This window comes from Haemaphysalis longicornis, unplaced genomic scaffold (genome assembly GCF_048455015.1).
Source record: "Haemaphysalis longicornis isolate Haplotype H1 unplaced genomic scaffold, Haemaphysalis longicornis Haplotype H1 scaffold_3, whole genome shotgun sequence".
Classification (NCBI taxonomy): domain Eukaryota; kingdom Metazoa; phylum Arthropoda; class Arachnida; order Ixodida; family Ixodidae; genus Haemaphysalis; species Haemaphysalis longicornis.
In genome coordinates, this window is record NW_027526335.1 from 118,795,316 (window position 1) to 118,815,274 (window position 19,959).

The 19,959-nt window shown below is 43.9% G+C and overlaps 1 protein-coding gene across 2 annotated transcripts in view; it reads left to right on the top strand.

Moving 5' to 3' along the window:
- The first annotated feature begins 2,245 nt into the window (after window positions 1–2,245).
- LOC144175042 (retinaldehyde-binding protein 1-like) overlaps window positions 2,246–19,959 on the top strand; it is a 42,158-nt gene continuing 24,444 nt past the window's right edge. Inside the window, exons 1-2 of one of the 2 annotated variants that reach the window (XM_077704078.1) lie at window positions 2,246–2,367; window positions 2,830–3,070. The gene's annotated coding sequence lies outside the window, so the exon portion shown is untranslated. Of the gene's footprint in view, window positions 2,368–2,829; window positions 3,071–19,499; window positions 19,871–19,959 lie in introns of those variants that run through there. The other variant, XM_077704079.1, reaches the window with a different exon arrangement.

Consider the following 19,959-nt stretch of genomic DNA (forward strand, 5'->3'; position numbering starts at 1 on the left):
GTCTAGTCTCTTTAAGTTTATTTCAGCTACACTACTGGGAAACATACCCAATCACAAATTCCAAACAAATGTGCTTCGTTTCCTGCACTTTGTGGACAGCACCCGGGACGACGCATATAGGCGCTCATACTTCGCTGTTCATCCTATTCCACAGTGTGAATGGCCTGACGCATTTTAAAAGCTATAGCTATCACAAGCACAGAGCGGCACTGCGTGGTTTGCTAGCCGCAGCAGAAACGCCTTCCATTTCTGCTTTGCTTTTGTGGATTTGTTTTTAACGTGACTGTGGAATGCGTTCATTGACTGAACTAAAGGAAACCTTGCCAATACCATCTACACCGCTCTAATGACGTAATTCCAGTGGTCGAAGACAGTCAAGCCGGGAAAAAAGTAAAAAAAAAAATATGCAGAGTGATCTCCACTTACGTAAATCCTGGGGAGGAGTGAAGCATGCAGTTTATAAGAGCATTCTTGGCGCCTTGGCGCTCACGGAGATGAACCCGTTGTTGGGTAGAGGTGACAGCTTTGCTGTGACCATTTCGTGTCTTTGAAGTACGGAGCGTTAGGGAACATCCGCGCCCTGCGAGGCCGGGGACTTCCCACACGCCGGATGTGTAAATAAATGTCATTTCTCTCTCTCTCTAGCGCGAGACGTTGGAAAACGAGTGCCCCGGTGTGTTTTAGTACGTGTCATGTTCGAGCGCGAGGCGTTGGAAAATGAGTGTCCTGCTTGTTAAATACCATTATTACATGAAACCATGACGACAACAGGAGACTCGGACATCTCCAGCCCCGAAAGTTCTCCACCCCTAAAAATCTTTGGAGGAAATTTCTAAGTTATGTGATGGGCGCAGACCAGTAATTCTGGCTGAGGTTTTTTGCGACACCTTTAATATAAGTACTCAATGTGTTCCCTGACTACGTTCTGCAACAATGTAGGATTTCGAGAAAAGTTTTAAAAAGCCCTTCTCTCCCCTTTCCCCACGTCTCTGTCTTTCCGTCGACGTTTTTTGCTTCCGCCGCTCACTCCTCCTAGGCGGTACTTTCTGTCCCCCCTTACCAGACCAACAAACACTATTCCGAAGGTATCCGGTAAAGCATTTGGCATAAGAAAGTTCTTCCGATAAGAATTTAACCCCACTTCAACTTCTGTCGGTCCAGTAAGCCACCCGACGCTTGGCAGCTGGTATTCGGCGCCTTTTGGTTGCACGCCTCGCCTCAGCGGTCTCTTTTTTGCGCGTAATTGAAAAAAGTTTGGGGCCGTAATTGAAACGAGCGCTGAACGTACGATTGTCCACCAAAACATGATTTGATAACACTGGCGTAAGATTCTGATCTACAAACACTAGTTTATTGTCTTTTGCGCATGACGCGGAGGTTGTTAATTTCTGGTTTTTCGTAAGAAAACAGCCTTGGCACTCTTCCCTGGCTTCGGCCACTCTCTCTCTCTCTGATAGTCTGAAAGTCGCTTAAACGCCTTTCTAGCCGCTCTTAAATCTAGAGTGAACGCAAACAGAATGCCGATAATGGCGATGATGCACTGAGATGCAACACACCTACTTTGTAACCCAAATCCTCTCATGCACAGACTTCTTTATGAGACACGTTTGAGTAGTTCCTCTACAGACCTGTTCATTTCGGTGGCCTTGACACCGTTATAAAACCTGTATAAAGGTGATGCAAAAAGCTTCGAAGCGAATACAAAAGCAATTACTAGGCCTCAAAAAAGATGGAGGAACACTTTTATTAGAACATAATGCTCTTGGTCCATTTTAGGAGAGGTATGATAGAGTGGGAGGGTAATTCTGTGGTGGTTTGAAGACAGGTTGGCTATGATCCCCAGAGGCGCCAGAAATATTCATTCACATCACGTGTTTTCCCCGACCCATCGAGAGTTAGCTTGTATGAATACTCGACTCAGATCGACCGGATCCCCCGTCCACACTATCCCGTTCTCGAGCGCGAAGCGGGACTGCTCAGGGTGGAGGGTTGCTCTGCCGAAAGAAACTACACGGGTAGACTTTGCGCAAAACGAATGGGCAGCTGAGGAAATGCCGCGTATGCAGAACGTGAGGCTACATGTCTTATTATCATCGTTGCTCCCCGCGTACTTCCTAAGTCGGCGTGCGCACGCTCCCTGGACAGGCGCCAGAGCGCACTCTCAATGTTTCGTAACTGACCTTCGGCAGCCTGATGAGGCGCTCGGACAAAAATAAAAAAAATAATTCTCTAAGGGCAGCAACTTATTGGCCAGTTGCCATAGTCGCCTGTGGAGCGACCACATGGGAAGAGTCGCCGCAATCATTGCACCGTGGCGCAAAGTAAGAGCGAAAGGCGACTGGAAGTTCACCCAGCGGTCCTGGCCAGGTAAGGATCTCTAAGAAATTGAGTTACTTCAAGTTTGGGCGAATGAGTAGCGCATAGTGTTGCAAATATATTCTTTTAATTGAACGGAAGATTGTTGGTCTGTCATTGTGCACTACTTTTGTGTAAACGTTTTTGTGTGAATTAGCGGCGTACCACGCTTTAACCCAATTTTTATCACAATAAGAAAGTTACTTTTACTTTCGGGTGATAAGTAACGTATATATCTCCAAATATATTTTATATTTGAACGCAAGATAGTTAGTGTCATTCTGCAGTACGTTTTGGAGAAATGTTTTTCGTGTGCATTGGCGGCGTACCACATTTTATCCCAATTTCATCCCTAGACGAAATCAGGGCAGCAAAGGAGACTGCCTCACCGATAGAACGAAGTTAATTTGGCCCGCCGCGGTAGCGGGGGCTGGAATGCAAGTTCTTCAAAGAACTGTGTTTTAAAAATCACAGGTTCCGTCTCTTCGCCGTGCTGCCTTCCCTTACTGCTACATATACGCCGGAGATAAGAAGGCAGGAAACAACTATCAAGCCGTCTGGAACGTAGCCCATCTGCGACTGCGACTGCGGTTGCGTCACCGGACGAAGCAGGGCGCGTGAGCGGAGGAACTTGGAAGCGCCGGGCATTTTGCACGCAGCGGTGGCGGTGGTTGGGATGCAAGTTCTTCAAAGTGCTGTGTTTTAAAAATAGCAGGTTGGTGAGTCTCCGCAGTCTCGCGCATTCTTGTCGGCGTTGCTGCTGGTGCTGCCGCTGCTTGTGCCACTGAAAAATCTGCTTGCTTATTCACCCCGCTATGAGTACTAAGACGGAATGTGTCTCTTGTCATGAATGTGTACCAGAGGATGACATGTTTGCCACATGTTCGGTCTGTGAATATTCCTGTCATCTAGGAAAATGCTCGGGAGTGTCACCAGCAAGGTACCTTAGAAAAGGTGATAGGTTAAGGTCGGCTTGGAAGTGCGCCACATTTGAATCTGCTAAAAAAAGCTGCCGTCAATGCGATGAGCTGAACATTGCGAGTAAACTGAAAGAGCTTAACGACAAGATGACACAGTTTCTACCACTCGTTGCAAAAGTTGATGTCCTTTCGGGGCTAATGACGAAAATCACTGATATTGAAAATTCGGTGCAACACCTTTCAGATCACTATGACAGTGTCCTTGCAAACCTTGAAACAAACACTAATGATATTGAGACGCTAAAAATGAAAGTAGCAGGCATCGAATCAACCACTTCACCGGCAGTGAGACAGGTGGAGATGCAGCTAAATGACATTCAGCAATACAGCAGGCGCCAGAACATGGAAATTCATGGTCTGGAGCATGAGGTAAACGAAAACTTGCCTTAAAAACTAAACAATCAAGCGCCAAAGCTTGAGCTCCCCGAGCTGCTTGAAAGTGGCCTTGAGGGACTGCACCGCCTACCAGCACCGGTTAATAAGGTGCCTATTGTGGTCACACGATTTGCTTCATACTCGTTGAAAGAGATCTGAATGGAAGCGGGTCCCAGTCTGGATAGTAAAGCGAAAGGACATCGGTTCTTTGACATTTTCACTGCTGAAGATGAGCGGTATCTTTGGCAGGCGCGAACGGACGGTATATTGCGATGTGTTATCGCTTCGCGTGGCAGAAGGAAGGGTGCGTATTTGTAAGAAAGACAGAAGGTAATGAGGCGCTTCGCATCTATAATGAAAGTGATCTCGACAGCATTGAGTGACGTCACTGCTCCGGTACATAGTTGCGTTATAATAAAACAGCCATAGCGACTACAAATAATGCATATTATATGTTCCCCAATTATTTTAAAGGGTGCATTGCAAACGCTTCTACAAATCTTTTGAGGCATTTCATTTGAATGCAAGGTCAGTAAAAAATAATCAAACCTGACGCTGTTCTCTGATCCGGTAGAGCCTTCTTTCGATGCCATACTGCTAACGGAAACATGGTCTAGTGGTGCCGTAACTGTTTTTCGCCGGCAGTCATGCAACACCTTTTATGTTCATCGCACTACTTCCAGAGGTGGTGGTCTATGTATTTTATTTAAAACGTGCTATCATGCCGAATTACTGCCTGAATGTTTAATGATTTCTGGTGACTGTGAATTGTTGTCAGTTAAGTTGTAAAACACAATACTTACAGTTTGTTACCGGCCCCCTGGTGGTTCCGTGACTCTTTTCGTGGAGCAAATAGAGAACATCTTTGCTTTGGTCACTGTAAACCGCAACAATTTCATTTGCGGTGGACACCTGAATATTAATATGTTGAAGAATGATTCAATTAGAAATTAATTGGATATCTTATTAAAGGTTTATGGTCAAAATAACTTTATTACTTTGCCTACAAGTGTTACGAAACACGCAGTATCTTTAAGTGACGTCTTCCTGACTAATAAATCTTCCGGGCATGTTAAGGCCGGAGTATTTGCTAATGATCTAAGCTATCACCTTCCTATATTGATTCGCTGCAAACTAAACATTGATAATAGAGTTCAGCAACTGACAGCGATGACACAGAAAATCGCAGAACAAAAGTTTTTCGTAATCATGTCACCCTTGCGTATTGGGAGAGTGTGTATGAACGTACTGATGCAAATGGTTATCAGGAGTTCATCTCCATTCTGTAGAACATATATGAATCTTCATTTCCTTTTCAATTCATCAACCAGAAAAAAATATGTACGTAAACCGTAGGTCAACGGTGAACTTCTTAAAAGGATAAGAAAAAAAATAAATTATTTAAGCAGTTTATACCTTGCAAGGACACGGGAATTTTTCACGAATACAAAAAGGTTCGTAATAGTCTAGACAAAGATCATAAAAAGGTTAGACGCGACTATTATGCAAATAAGTTCACCGCAGCTAGAAGACATCCTGATGTGCACTTGCCGCGGCGGCTCCGTGGCTAGAAAGTTGTGCTGCTAAGCACGAGGTCGCGGGTTCGATTCCCGGCCGCAGCGGCCGCTTTTCTGATGGAGGCGAAAAGCAAAAACGCCCGTGTGTACGAGATTTCGGCGCATGACAAAGAACCCAAGGTGGTAAAAATTAATCGGGTGCCCTCCACTATGGCGCGCCTCATCGCCTGCGTTGCGTCGCGGCGTTGAACCCTACAATCAATCACATATGGAGGTTGAAATTAAATTACAGCAGCATATTGCTGAAACCTGTAAATGAGCACGAAGTAAACTGCATTATACAATGTCTCAATAACAGTACCAATAAGGATATTAATGGAATGCAACTAAAGCCAATTGAGTTTGTTTCAATTCTTGCGCCAACCCTAACCTACAGTTTTAACCTTTGCCTACACCGAGCAACCTTCCCAAACGAAAGAAGTCGCTCGTGTTACTATACTACATAAGAAATGAGAAAAAAATGACATGAATAACTACCGCCCGGTCGCCATACAGCCTGTTATATCAAAACTTTTATAAAAGGTCGTTCTGATCAGGTATTACAGAATTTGAGCAAAAACATAAACTCCTAGCTCCCACTCAGTTGGGCTTCCGTAAAGGCCGTGGAACAGAATTTGCTTTATTGGTAAAAAAAAATGTATCCTGACAGCACTAGAAAAGCGACAGTTAGTACTAGAGGGGTTTGTTGATTTTTCAAAGGCATTCGACCGTCTCAACCCTAAACTCTTGATTCAGAAACTTCAGCGTTACGGATTTCGAGGGAATGCAGCATCTCCGATTGCTTCATACTTGAAGCACAGTATACAAATAGTCACCATAAATTCTTGCCTTTCTGATCCCTTGCCAGTAACTACTGGCGTACCCCAAGGTAGTATTTGACGCCCCTTCCTTTTTAATAAATTTATAAATGACATTTTAACTAAAAGCTCCGACACTAAACTTTAAGCTATCCAGATGATACAAGCATATTTGTAACCAGTAAAACAGGAAATGAGCTCGTTCACACACCAAGCCGTACTCCCGATAAAATAAATCAATGGGCGGTCAAAAATGGTTTAAAAATAAACACCGCCAAAACAAAAGCAATGTTATTACGAAGTACGAATAAAACGGTTATATAAGTTGATCAACCCAGTCTGTTAAACTCAATGGCATTGAACTCGTACCAACGTTACAGGCGCTAGGTGTTGTCCTTCATGAAAATCTTTCCTGGGAAGTGCACGTAGACACGGTTGCCGCTACGTTATCCCAGATAATAGGACTCGTTTACCGTCACCGATATATACTGCCGCAAAAGATCATGATGCTTATCTTTAATATTGTGTTATCCTGTAGAATTTATTATTGTCATTTAGTTTGGGGTTCCACAACTCAAGCAAACCTTCAGAAAATTTTGCTGCAACAAAAAAGGTTTTTAAGAATTGTAGGAAACGTGCCGGCCACCGTTCACACTCAAGAACCGTTCATTGAATATGATGTAACGCCAGTGGCAAAGCTACATAAATACCGGATGTGTGGAACATTCAAACAGAATTTTAATATTGAGTATGTGTTTTTTTGGCAACCTTGGCCAATTAGCAATTAACTGCCCCTATTTACAGAACTGGACATAACGAACCGCGACGAGTTAGAGCATATAAACTAAATATAGACGATAAATGGTTAAAAACAACCTGCTAAATATACTTAATTGGCTTTATAGCTATAAAATTCACCTTAACACGGTTAGCTTCAAAAAATACATGCCATTATAAATAACTTCCGTGACCATTAGATTTAAGACCATATGCTGCATTCTTCGTTTTTAGTGTTTTGGGCCGTGTAATCTGCATTTTATGTAAATTGATTGGTGTGTTTTCAGTTATTAGACCTAGTTTGTCTCGTTTTTACGTTTGACTGTGTTACGCCACTGGCTGACCTGTACTTTTGTGAATGCATTACTGCTGTATCGATCATTTTCATCACCACTGTATTGGCTGCTGTATTTATTGTATTGACTGTTTCTTTTATCGCGGGGCTATTCTGACACTGCTGCGCGATGTCATCTGTGGGAGCGTGGGGCTTTGTCAAGTTTTCCTTCAGACAACTTTTTCCTCGCCCTTCCAGTGTCATAAACTCTGTATGTAATATCACGCAAATAAACAAACTTCAAAAAAAGCGAAAGGCTTTCACCGGTACGCCTTACGGTTAGTTTGTGATGGCTCAACTATGGTCGACTTTTTTGGAGTTTATGTTCTTTCTCCAAGGGATCGCTGTAACGTCGTAGCCATTTTTTTCCATATATTAGCTATCTGACTAAACAATGTGTTACGTGCCAACATTTTGGCGTCGTAACTGAGTAAAATCATCACATAAATGCTTCCGGTAGGAAACAAAGATATTCCACGAAGTGCCTTACCTTACAATTTACCTCCACGTAAAAAAATATAAGTGAGTTGCCCCCGAACTTTACGCCTACTCCTGCAGGCACGCCAATTCCCGAAACGAAAATTGTACATTGTTTGGGAACCGGGCCACTCCGAACTCCCAGGAAATGAATTGGCACACGAGGTTGCTCGAGAACTGGTAATCCGAGAGCCCAGTGACGCTGCAGAATCTCCTCAACCATTCTCCCTTAGGGACCGCCTCCTGACCTACCGATCGGTACTCGATCACTAGCGGCTGTCCAGAGCTCGCTTCCCACCACCCGACCCCTCCCTCTCCCGCCGCCACGTTGTTGTATGGCGCCAACTTCAAACATCCACATTTCCCACCCCTGCCCTCCTATCACTCTATTACCCCGAGTTACACTCTAATCGATGCCCTCTTTGCCATAAATACGCAGACCTATCACATGTGATTTGGTCCTGTGAAGAAAAACCCCTCCAAACTCTTAAAAAGCACCCCATTTTATTACAAATTACGAACGAGGAGCAGTGGGAGGCCGCGCTGCTCAGCACAGACCCTATGACCCAGGTCTCACTAGCCCAGGTGGCTGAAGACGCCGCAGAGATCTACATGAATCCTGCCGTCGCCGGAAGGACACTGAAGTCGACCTGAAAACGGTCCCACCCGTGGCAACAATAAAGTTTAATCTGATCTGATCTGACACACTTAAAGCTGCTCACGCGGGGGATTCCGAAAGTATGATACATTGCTTCAAGCTGTAGGTGTTGTTATTATGTCCTCTTCTGTTGCGACCATGTCGATATTACTAGATGGATGTATGTGTGACCTGTAAAGTTCGCGTAGTAACGATTACGATGGGGTTGGATGGTGGTGGTCTTAACTGAATAAAGTGCCTAGCTCCGCTCTTGCAGTGCCGCCTTTTTATGTTCGTTTGCAATTCCGTAGGCGTACTTCCGCCACCTACCCCGTTTCACAGACACATCCACACGTACATCGCTGTGGATAAAACAGTAAAACACATGAACCTTCCCAGTGGTGCGATTCTGATAATTGTCATATCCATTTCCGACTCAGTCATCACCTTCTTCTTGTTACTGCTGTTACTGATAGGTTTCCACAATCGCTATTTAAGCAGCTAATATACGGTACTGTCGTTATGACATTGCTACGTTTGTAATCAGCAACCTGTTTGCGTTTTCAGACATTTTGATACCATTGTTAGAGTGCGCCGACGCCTGAAGCCGCATTTCCGCCTGATGGCGCATTACATGATATCGCGTTAAAATTGCTTAATTGATTGTAGGGTTGAGGCGCCTCATCGCGCAGGCGATGAGGCGTGCCGTAGTGGAAGGCTCCGGATTAATTTTGACCACCTGGGGATCGTTAACGTGCGACAAAATCTCTTACGCATGGGCATTTTTGCTTTTCGCCTCCATCAGAAAATCGGCCGCCACGGCCGGGAATCAAAACCGCGTCCTCGTGTCGCGTTAAAATAGTGTTGAAGCAGTTAGCCCTCCCGCTACTTAATATCGTATTTTGCATTATTTTGTGACCACGAAAAAGCGCCCATCATGTTTAACGATAACGTTTTTTGTAGGCTGTCACTTTCACACTTTTATTTTATTCTGTTCTTCGATGTGAAAGTAAATTCGCAGAATTGAGTGGAACCAACACCAACAATGTGCTCTTAATAGTTCGTTTGTTGTTCTTATTAACAGCGAAGCTGTTTAGCAAATCGTAGGTTTTCGTGTCCGTAGTTGAACATGTCAAGAAATTGCCGACCACACGCCGGTGCGCCTGGCGCTTGCAGCCACAGCCCGGCAGTTAGGGAAACCAAAAAAATGTCGAGCGCTCATGAGTGCGTGCCTCGCGACGACCGCCCAGCGTCCCCTGCACACGTTTTCAAGCCAAGGATACCCACTTAGGGAGATCGGCCAGAACTGTCGAAAAAAAAAATTCCACTGGTCGTCGTAACCCTGGCAACACTTGGTCGGAACGAGAAAGACACGTCATAGCGTACGCCCCTCCAAGCTGATATCCAATGATCATCACTTCCACAAAAATGAAAGAAGCTCCCACTCATAACCACAATGATGGAGTAAAAGTCATTGCGGCAGCGAAGAAGCAAATCGCCTGAAATCGTAAACCTTCGTGATGTTCTGGAATGTTGCGAACAGCTTGGCTGCCTTCAAGTCTTACTCGTTAGTGTGAGCTTCCTTAAATTTGAACAGCTTTTTCAAACTGAGAACTTTGTGATCTCTTGGCACGAGGGCTCCTGAAATAGTCGAATTGCATCCAGAACACCGTAGATCATAGAAGACTATTCTAGACTGGTGACGTTAGTTCGCTGCACTCTCTCTATCAAAGGACATAGCACGTGTGGCATAAAGGATAGAACATGCGCTTCACTTGGCCCACGGGTAACACAGATAACATATCCCGGACCAGCCGGTCCGCAAAAACAACACATAAACAAACAAACCCGAAACATGGTTCGTGACATTATGAAGTCTCTATTGATGCATTTACTGTTTTCACAGATATACGTCCGTAATATGGGTCAGCTGAGGGTACAGTCTACTTTTAAAGGCGTAACCTTACCCCTTAAGTACTTTTATACCAAACGGATCAATTGAATCAGAACAACAAAAATGGGTTACTGATACTGAAGCAAAATTTACTTTGTGGGCATTGCTCGTACTTAAGCCCCTTTTGCTTCCTCTGTCCCGCTCTTTGCAAGCTCCCTAAGCCTAAGCGTTGAGTACTTCTTAAAAGAGCCATGAAGACAAAATACAAGTTGGGTTTATTAGAAAGGCTCCTTAGTCCCGATAACAATGATACCAATATCATCGCAATCTTCGAACAAATAACGGAGATATTAAAGAAAACGGGTGAAGCAGTCGCGACCCCCTAGCCAATTTCCCGCAATTTTTGTATGACGTCGCGGAACGTTGTCTGTGCGATTGGCGGCCGCCTAACTGAGCTGTCGCGACGACACATGACTGTACGTCTGTAATAGGGCCTCTAGTTCGATTTGACCGCATCACTTGAATGGTAACGTGCAGTTAACTCACTGAAAATTGTTTTATTGTTGGCCCGTATGACGTCATTCTTGCTCATAACACGTCACTGTGGCGCGAAATTTGAAAGTTTTTAAACACTTCTTGCTTTTTTTTTGTTAAAAAACATCTTTTGTGGCTGTAATGGAGCTGAGTGGGATACTGAATCCTAGTTCTTTCAAATTACACAAAGTGGTATTTTCTGTTCATGGCTTCTTTAGGCATAAATTTGATCAGTGTGTTAATATGTGAGGGATTTTCTTTGTGTGTTCGAGTTCTTTGAAAACTTTTAATGCCTCTCACAATACTGTTAAAAAGACACAAGTGACAGATTCTCAGCCGATCTTTCTCCCTGACGATGGACTGAACGCAGAACTTGCTCTGCAGTGTACGACACATGATTCCCCAGTGGGGAAGGCACTATGAGGCCCACATTGTTGCGGATGGAAATCAGAATGCTCGTGTCGTTTTTCTTAACAAGCATGTTCATGTATGTTGTGCAAGATACACTCTTGGTTACAGCTTTAACTACAAGCTCTTCTATATCCTAAAGAACTTCGCTCCTGGAGTTTGTCAGTCCGTAGCAAAGTTTTCCGCAGTCGTGATCAATGGTGCTAGCAACTGCGGCCATCTCTTCTCTGTCACCGCTTTCTTCGTCTTTGTTTGTATCCGTTGGTTTGGCAGATTCATAATGCCAACGAGGTCAAGGGTGACAGTTGCTGTTGCTGCTTTCTGCAAGCCTGCGCTACTGAGGAGGCTGCGGCACGCGTCCCTGAGTTGCTGAGCAGACGGGTTGTTGTTCCAGCCAACGCTTTGTAGTAAGGAACTGAAAAACATTTCGAGGCGATCCTGCGGCTCTGTCGATAGGTGCAAATGTAGCTGAAAATGTAATATTTTATATTTTTAAAGTTGTTTTTTTTCGCTAATGATATAAACATACATTATCATAGCGACAAAGTGCCTTTACTTTGCTAACAATTTATTGCTTCTTAGAAAAAAACAAGGATTACTGCAGAGTTGGTTCATTTACGCTATACTTATCCGTATTTGAAACGTTCTTTTGAGAACTTTTTGTTGATTCTTCGTTGTTTGCGGAGATACTATAGATCCATATTTCTTATTTTGTCAGATAATTTTTGTGAATGTCTTAATTTTGTGTTTTCTTTGTTTCCGAAACATCTGTTCGACCATTTATCTCCACTGACCCTCGTATAACTATTACAGGTGTTACTTCCACCAAATCTGAATTATTGTGAAAATGCAGGGCGTTAGATGGTTCTGGCTGTGGGTATACGCGGCAAAGAATGCTCCGCATTAATGTACTCCATCACTGACAAGAAAGTGGGAAATCTTCAGGCTAGCACACGGGCGAATTATAAACGCTCAGTCGGGCTGCAGAGAACGTGCAAAGCAGTTGGTAAACTGGGCCGATTTTGTGGGAATGCAGGAAATGGCTTTCGTTGTACAGTCAAAACTTGTTATAACAAAGTAGTATCGGGACAGCAAATTAGTTTGTTATAGACGATATTCGTTATAAGAGTACAAGTAAAAATAGCCTGTAACAAGTCAACCATCTGGCTCGCGCGTAAATACTTGATAAAAAATGCATTTTTTGAGGCTTCCAACCCACTGTAAACCCGGCAACCCTTACCTTTCTGCTTGTTGCATTTCAAGCTGAATGAGCCAGAACATGAGTACATGAAATTACAACGAAACAAGGATCACTTGACAAAACAAGCGTGCGTCTTTATTTATTTGATGAAGTATGTGATCTTCATCTGGTGGCTACTCACAGCAATGAGAAAGCTGGAGTTTTCCACAGTTTCTGCAGTTTCGGATGCGGGCAAGTTTCTGCAAGCCGCTTCTCCGCCTCCTGGTCAAATATTTCTTCGTTACATCCGACATCGCGCGCGGCTTACGGTTTCAGTTTCATTATAAACGAATAAGCCACATTGAAATTGAGCGTGACCAACCAAACATCGTAATCAGTTCGCTATATCCAATAATTCGCTGTATCAGTGTTCGTTATAGCGAGGTTCAACTGTACAACATATGGTGCGCTGGCAACTCCCGTTAGCCACGTGTGTATCGTTGTCAAGCGTGCCAAACGCGTACCATTACATCATCTGGAATTAAAAGATGGAAGCCAAGATATGCAGAGTGAGGTAAATTTATATAAGCAATGAGTTTGTAGGTAAAGGCAATAGTTATTTGTTACCGGCCTTTACCACTTAGGGGAATTTGGGGGACTTTACCACACTATTAAATATACGAGGAAGATTGCGTAGCTGTCGTTGCACTAATTTTAGCAAGATTGCACATTTTACGCACATTGAGCTGCGTCCTTTTTAGCCACATAGATACCTTTACCCACGTAGCATGGACACTTTGCAATGGCGCCACAAAATGAACCACGCAGGTCGCACAAATTCTATTGACTAATTGATTGTAGCGTCTAACGCGCCGACGCAACGCAGGCGATGAGGCGCGCCGTAGTGCAGGGCACCGGATTAAGTTTGACCACCTAAGGATCTTTAACCTGCGCCGAAATCTCGTACACAAGGGAATTTGTGCTTTTCGCCTCCATCAGAAAAGCGGCCACCGCGGCCGGGAATCGAGCCCGCGACCTCGTGCTCAGCAGCGCAACGCCTTAGCCACTGAGCCACCGCGGTGGGTCGCACAAATTCTATTATAAAGTCATTTGTTATTCAGTGGTCATTGTGGAACCTCCCTTCTCATTCTCAAAATTTTTAGGAAGTGCAAATAGGAGAGGGCGCAAAGTACTAAAAATTCTTCTAGGCTCTTGCCTGGCTTACACAGGCATTTAAAATTGCGTCCTTAAGCATTAGAAATAAACCATGTCGACACGTGGTGAAGTTTTTGTTCAGCAAACTTCCTGTGTTTGTTCTATGGTTGACATTTTAGCAGAACGTGCGCATTAATTGTGTGGTATTTACCATTGCGTAATTATTTGCTTTTTTGACGAAATGATGTTCTGCGAAATTTAATCAACATCACCAGTGCCAGTTGGGCAAAGGCGGAGCCACAATGCTGGGAAAGCACCCACCCACGCAGCGAGCTGAGCAGTTTGTGTCGCAACTTTATTCCATCGTCTGGACTTTTTCTCGCAACGTCTTTCCGCAATCATAGTGTATATACACGCAAGTCGAAGATCATGCACTACAGAAGCTTAGTATCAGTAAAACTGCGAAGAATTTATGGACCCCCGGTTTCTTCTGACGCCAACGATCCGGAAGCGTACCAGCCTGGAACAAAAACTGGCTGGCGTGCTGCGCTGAGTCCGATAGTTTTAATGGTTTGCTTAGGCATCGCCTAATTGTCAAAGAACTGTCGAAACTTCTTTGCGATGTCGCAAACCAGTGCCCCAGGCCTTGGTTTACAAACGAGAATATAAACCGATTCTCTGAGACCGGAAAGCTCCCAAGGTGACGGCTTATCAGCAAGTCAAGGTACGCACCCAACTCTCGAGAAGACGGTGTTATTTGCATATTAAACACACTGAGTTCAGGAAGAAAAAAAAGGTCTTTTTAGCAGACTGTCTGCAAAAAAAGAAACCCAGGCACTACCAGAATGGTCTTCTGATGCGTAAGAATTCTTATTTCGTTCGTACGAATTGTCAATTTTTAAAAATAATTCTAGCGGTAGTACCCGACGTGCCCGGGTGGGCCATTGTAAGGATGACACTAATGGATATAACAAGTTATTTCTTCAGTATGTGTGAATGATACCTATAAGCCGCCGTTTTATTAAAATAACATGGGCTCCTAGAAGGAGGCGTGTGGTTGCCCAAAGCCTCAGCCGAAGAGTGCTATGCTAACGCGCGAAAATTGAATTGAATTTAACTTCCAGACGGGTGTAATTTAAGAAATACCGCTTCCATTTTTGTTCGCGTGTTAGGACAAAATCGTGAAATCAGTTTTCAGAAAATGTATGACCAGGACTTGCCGGCAGTGACGATTTCGATATACTAAATGGCTGTGTAGATATTGAGTAATTTGTTAAAACACGAAATTTTCCCAGTATTGAGATTTTACCTATTACGTGGGTGTTATGGAAAATTCTTCTCAAACAGTGTTTATATACCTGTAAAAGTTATCTATGTCAAGGAAAAGCAGTTCAACATCATAACTAATTCTGACTGCTCAATAGCGGAAGCGTTCGCCTTAGTACATTTAGCTTCAAAACAATACCTGCCTTTTTGAACAACTCCTGTGACAGCGACATTTAAGACCATATGGTGGACTGTTCGGTTTGGTGTTTTGTGCAGTGTTTTCTGCATTATCTGTATATTGTTTAGTGAATTTTCAGTTATCTGGCCAGTTTTGCCTTATTCTTTACGTTTGACTATGCTGCGTCACTGGCTGACCTGTACTGTTTTTGAATTCATTACTGCGTATTGATTGGTTTTTCTATCTCAGCTGTTCCGACATTGCCGGGCGATGCCACTTATTGGAGCGTGGGACTTTGTCAGGTTGGCCTTGAGTCATCTGTTTCCTCGTGCTTCCGGTGTTATATGCACTCTGCATCTACCGTATTTGCTCGATCCGAATGCCCAAAGTGAGGTGGTTGCTTAAATTCGAAAAACCTAGATTACCACCCTCCTCCCGCCACTTTCTTCGTGGCCGTATCTCCACGAGATGGGCGCGAGGATAATGTCTTGTTTGGCAAATATTGAGAAAAAAAAAATAGTACATACACTGAACCCACCGCTTACGTCTTGTACTGAGTCACCCAAACTACCATCGAGTCCGTTGGGCTGCATGGGCCGCCGCTCTCAGTGTACCCGAGAAGATAGTCTTCTGTTACGATGATATGGTTAGAAATTGGTTAGTTGAAGTGGTTTATTTTTTTTTATTTCAAAAAATCCCTAAAGGCCCTCTGGGGAGGGTATTACATAGGGTAGGGGGGTTACAAAGGTGTCACATAAACTAGAACAAGAACAAAATAAACACAAGAACTAAAAAATGGTAGAAATAATTAACATTGCTAGAGTGAAAACAAATACAAAAATTAGGTAAAATAATAAGAACAGCTATTGGTACAGTAACTAGAACAACTACACCGATTATAACCACATGGTATATTACAACATGTCATCTGACAACGCAAGAACTGAATGAAATGAGGCAGTGAAATGATACATATTATACATCGATATTTTTGCTCAAAGCATTAGTAAATTTCGTGGTGTTAGGTTCAGTAACAATGTTTGATGGTAGATTATTCCAGTCTATTGTGGTACGAGGAGCAAATGATTCGGCAATAGCAACGGTATGACATGTGATGCGTTTGATTTTGCATGAATGATCTCGACGCGGAAAAATGGCGGCGGGTTCACCCATAAATTCGTTATCAAGGCATGCATGGTAGTACAGTTTATGAAATAAAGTTAAGCGAGATATGTTGCGACGATGCGATAAGGTTTCAAGTTCAGCACGATTTTTTAATTCGGTTACGCTGGTATAGGGTGAGTAATCAGAAAAGATGAAGCGGACAGCACGGTTTTGTAAAGCTTCTAAGTCATTTATTAGATATGCCTGATGAGGGTCCCAAATGGCTGCCGCGTACTCTAGTTTAGGGCGTATTAGTGTAATATATGCTAACTTTCGTAAACGCGCGGGTGCATGTCTGAGGTTACGTGTAAGGAAACCAAGCGAACGGTTAGCAGACGCGAGGATATGGTTAATGTGATTATTCCATGTCAAGTTACTGGTTAGATGTACACCAAGGTATTTATAGGTGGAAGTTCTGTCCACGAGGCTGTCGTTTAATATGTAGGATGCTGAATTTTGGGAGGCGTGATTAGTAAAGGACACTAGTTTTGTTTTAGCAAGGTTTAGAGGCATTAGCCAGGTTGAGCACCATGTGTTTATAGCATTAAGGTCAGATTGTAGAATATCGTGGTCATGGTTGGATTGAATTTTACGGTATAATACGCAGTCATCCGCAAATAACCTTATGTTAGATTTTACGCAGTCTGGTAGATCATTAATATAAACTAGAAAAAGCAAAAGTTAGTTGACTTGGCAACAGCGTCAACTTGGGCCCGCTTCCGCTCGTCTGAAATTCACTTTGCGGTAGTTAGTTTTAGGAGGTGCTTAGATTCGAATGCAAACTTTTTTCCACTTTCTTTTCCCTGCTGGCTGCTGAGAAATGCGGGGGAGGGGGAGGGGGGCTTTGCTAGAGTAACACAAATACGGTTATATGAAGTAAGTAACTCCACTTCAACTTGCCTAAAAAAGAAATACCTGAAAACGGTGAGCTTCTACAGCATAGTCAGAATGTGCTCATAAAATTTAAAGCCGTTTAATAAGCAGTATGACTAGGCACCTGTTAGGCATTTTCGACTCGTCAGGTATATCATTTAGAAAAAGTATTTTGGTTGTTTTAGCGGTGTCGCAAGGCAAAATTCTTAAAATCGGTTTGGTCTATATGTATGTATAACATTATTCACAAAAACGGGAGGGATATGTCCGTGAGTAAGGAAGATATTGGGAAATCTATAAAAAATTTAGTTCGCTGCGAAATAAAAGTTTACACCATCAGTTTTGGGCGAAATCGCGAAACTAGATTTAAGTGCAGGTGATTTTACTGGCTCGCCTTGACGTAGTTCGTTCGATGAACCAAAGTAGAGCCATACGGCGTTCCGTCGTAGCGGCTCTCGTCGCGGCGTAACCTAGAGGCTTCGAAAGCCAAACGGTTTATATAGTCATAAGCGTTGGGAACTCGTGAACCACTGGCGCATTTTAGAGAGTCTTACGGGCTAGATTTATCAGCAAAAAGCGCTTCGATATCTGCGCGGGTGAGCGAGATAATCACAAATTTGAGAAAAGACAACCTACCAGTTTTCGTCTGTTCGGAGGGGAATTTACGAAAGTACCGCCTCATCGAGCCCCTCTGCCACGATAGAATCGCGCTTCCGAGGTTACAAATCTCCAGGGGAAGCAGGTGGGGCTGGGTGTTGATGTATCAGCCAGTCAGTCGTTACGTGTATGAGGCACTTTTAAGTTCAGAGCATTTTGGGGGCTCGCCTTGTCATCGTAGCTCACTCGCTGGACCCAAGTTGAGCCACACGGCCTTCCGTGGTCACGGCGTAACCCAGAGGCTTCGAAAGCCTCTTGGTTACGCTGTACTCCAATTGGATTGGATTCCTAATCCAATCCAATACAATACAATACAATTTAATCCAATCCAATCCAATCCAAACCCAATCCAATGCTCCTCGCGCTTGCCCAGCACGGCCCTTCAAGGTCCACGCGAAACTGCTCAACCTCGGTCAGTGTAGCTTACGCTACAAGAGAACAGAACCCCCGCTGGCGCAGTTTCAGGCAGGGGGCGCGCGAGCACTCCGAAGGGGGGAATTTGAAATGCGTTTGGTGGTAAGTGTGAGGGGATAACGGCGCTACAGCCCATTATATCGAATAACTGCTTCGCACTACCGAAAGCTTTCACATTGAGTGGAACGGCTTTAATTTTGTTTATAGGTATAGGTTTGTGATGGGTAGACAAATTGGGTTGCTTCACGTCGTCCTCCCTCGTACTTGGGTGCATTGGGCAACTTGCGTTCTGCCTATTTACAGGTTTTTGTTTTGGTTTTCCTTTGGTTGTACTATCTTGGAGCATCTTTGGCACTTTCTTGGCGAGGAAATCTTTTGTGTTCACAATATAGGTCCATTTCGTGCAACGTGTGCGTTTTCCCAATTTTTATACCGTGCTCCGTTTTTTCACAATATCTTTCTATTTTCTTGGGATTAATGCAGTGTGGTATATTGCACGATGGTTTTAGTTTGTCAACTGAGTTTTAGTATTTGCCTTTTTTTGCTGTTGCTTAAATGCGTTAAATGTGATTCCACGAGAGAACCAACATGCGTGGACACGTGCATTTTTTTTGTTTTGTCCCTTATTCTTATGAGAAATGCGCAAGCCAGGGAATAGATTACAACTGCAGTCTGTTTTCCTCTAGCCGGCCTACATCACGAAAAAAAAAATTACAATGGTGGCGTGCGTGACGCGCGATTTCCGGTGACCGCAGTTTTTTCCAAGTTTGGGGCCTTGCGCACGGCAAGGTTAGATCGCTGTGACTAAAATTTGCTCGAACGAAATACTATACCAAAATGAAAAACAGGCAAAAACACATTTTGCATTGTGCCGCGAACAAAAAAGAAATGGAAAGGAAATTGTGAATTCGCGCCAGACGCTAGATTGTCGTAAAATTTGATGCCCCCCCCCCCCCCCCCCCCATCTGCCTATTTGGAACTGTGACTAGCTTTTAAGTAATAGGTAATGTCGACCATATATCTGTACACATATTTTTAAAATATCACTTGTCTGGAAGAATTTCACTATACGCAGAAAATATTGAGCGGAGCGCTTTTTATAAAACAGCGCGATTTTAAAAACCGAAATAAAAAAAAAACGGTCTCGATTTTCTACAGTGTTTGGGAAACGAGACTCCTTAAGCAGGTAAACAATACTGCTGAAAAACATGCTGTATCATTTTGATTGTACCTAAGTTATAAGCAGCTGAAATCACTCGTTCCAGGCGGGTCTCCGAACGTTGCGCTCCGCTACAGGAGGAATTCATTGGCGTGGAATACATGCAAGCTTCCACCTGTGTGCACCGCGATATCCTTGTCCAATCGTCTGTTGCTAAGGCGACGTTGTGCGTACGGCCCGCAGATCAGGCACCCCTCTTTTCCTCCATGCCTTCATGGCGGCCAGGCAGGCCGCGGGCTGCGACGTGACCTTGTGTTTTCGTGCAAGGCGTGTGCGAGTGATTCAATAGTCAGTTGTACCGCGATAGCGTTGGGTACGACAAAAGTCTAGATTCCGCTCACGAGTGAGACAACCTTATCTGCAATTCAACCCCAGCCTCTGCGCACACCTACCAGCACGTGAGAGTTGGTCGTGTCACAAAGATTACAACGTGAGCGCAGTGGTTTGTTTGTCTGCAGGAACTGCATCATTTCCAAAGTGTTGCCAACTGAACGTGAAATAATATTTCGACGCCAAGCACTGTTGACTGCAGCACAATACGATCAACCTATCGCCAGACGCGTATGAAGTCACCGCCGCACACCAGCTGATAGCCAGCTGCCGCGCTCTAATGTCAGAGGTGAGTTGTTTTGCTGAGTGTGAGACATTTAGCGCCCGAGAAAGCCAGCGCTAAATTGGCGTACGTGTGAAAAATTTCTCCAAAGAAAT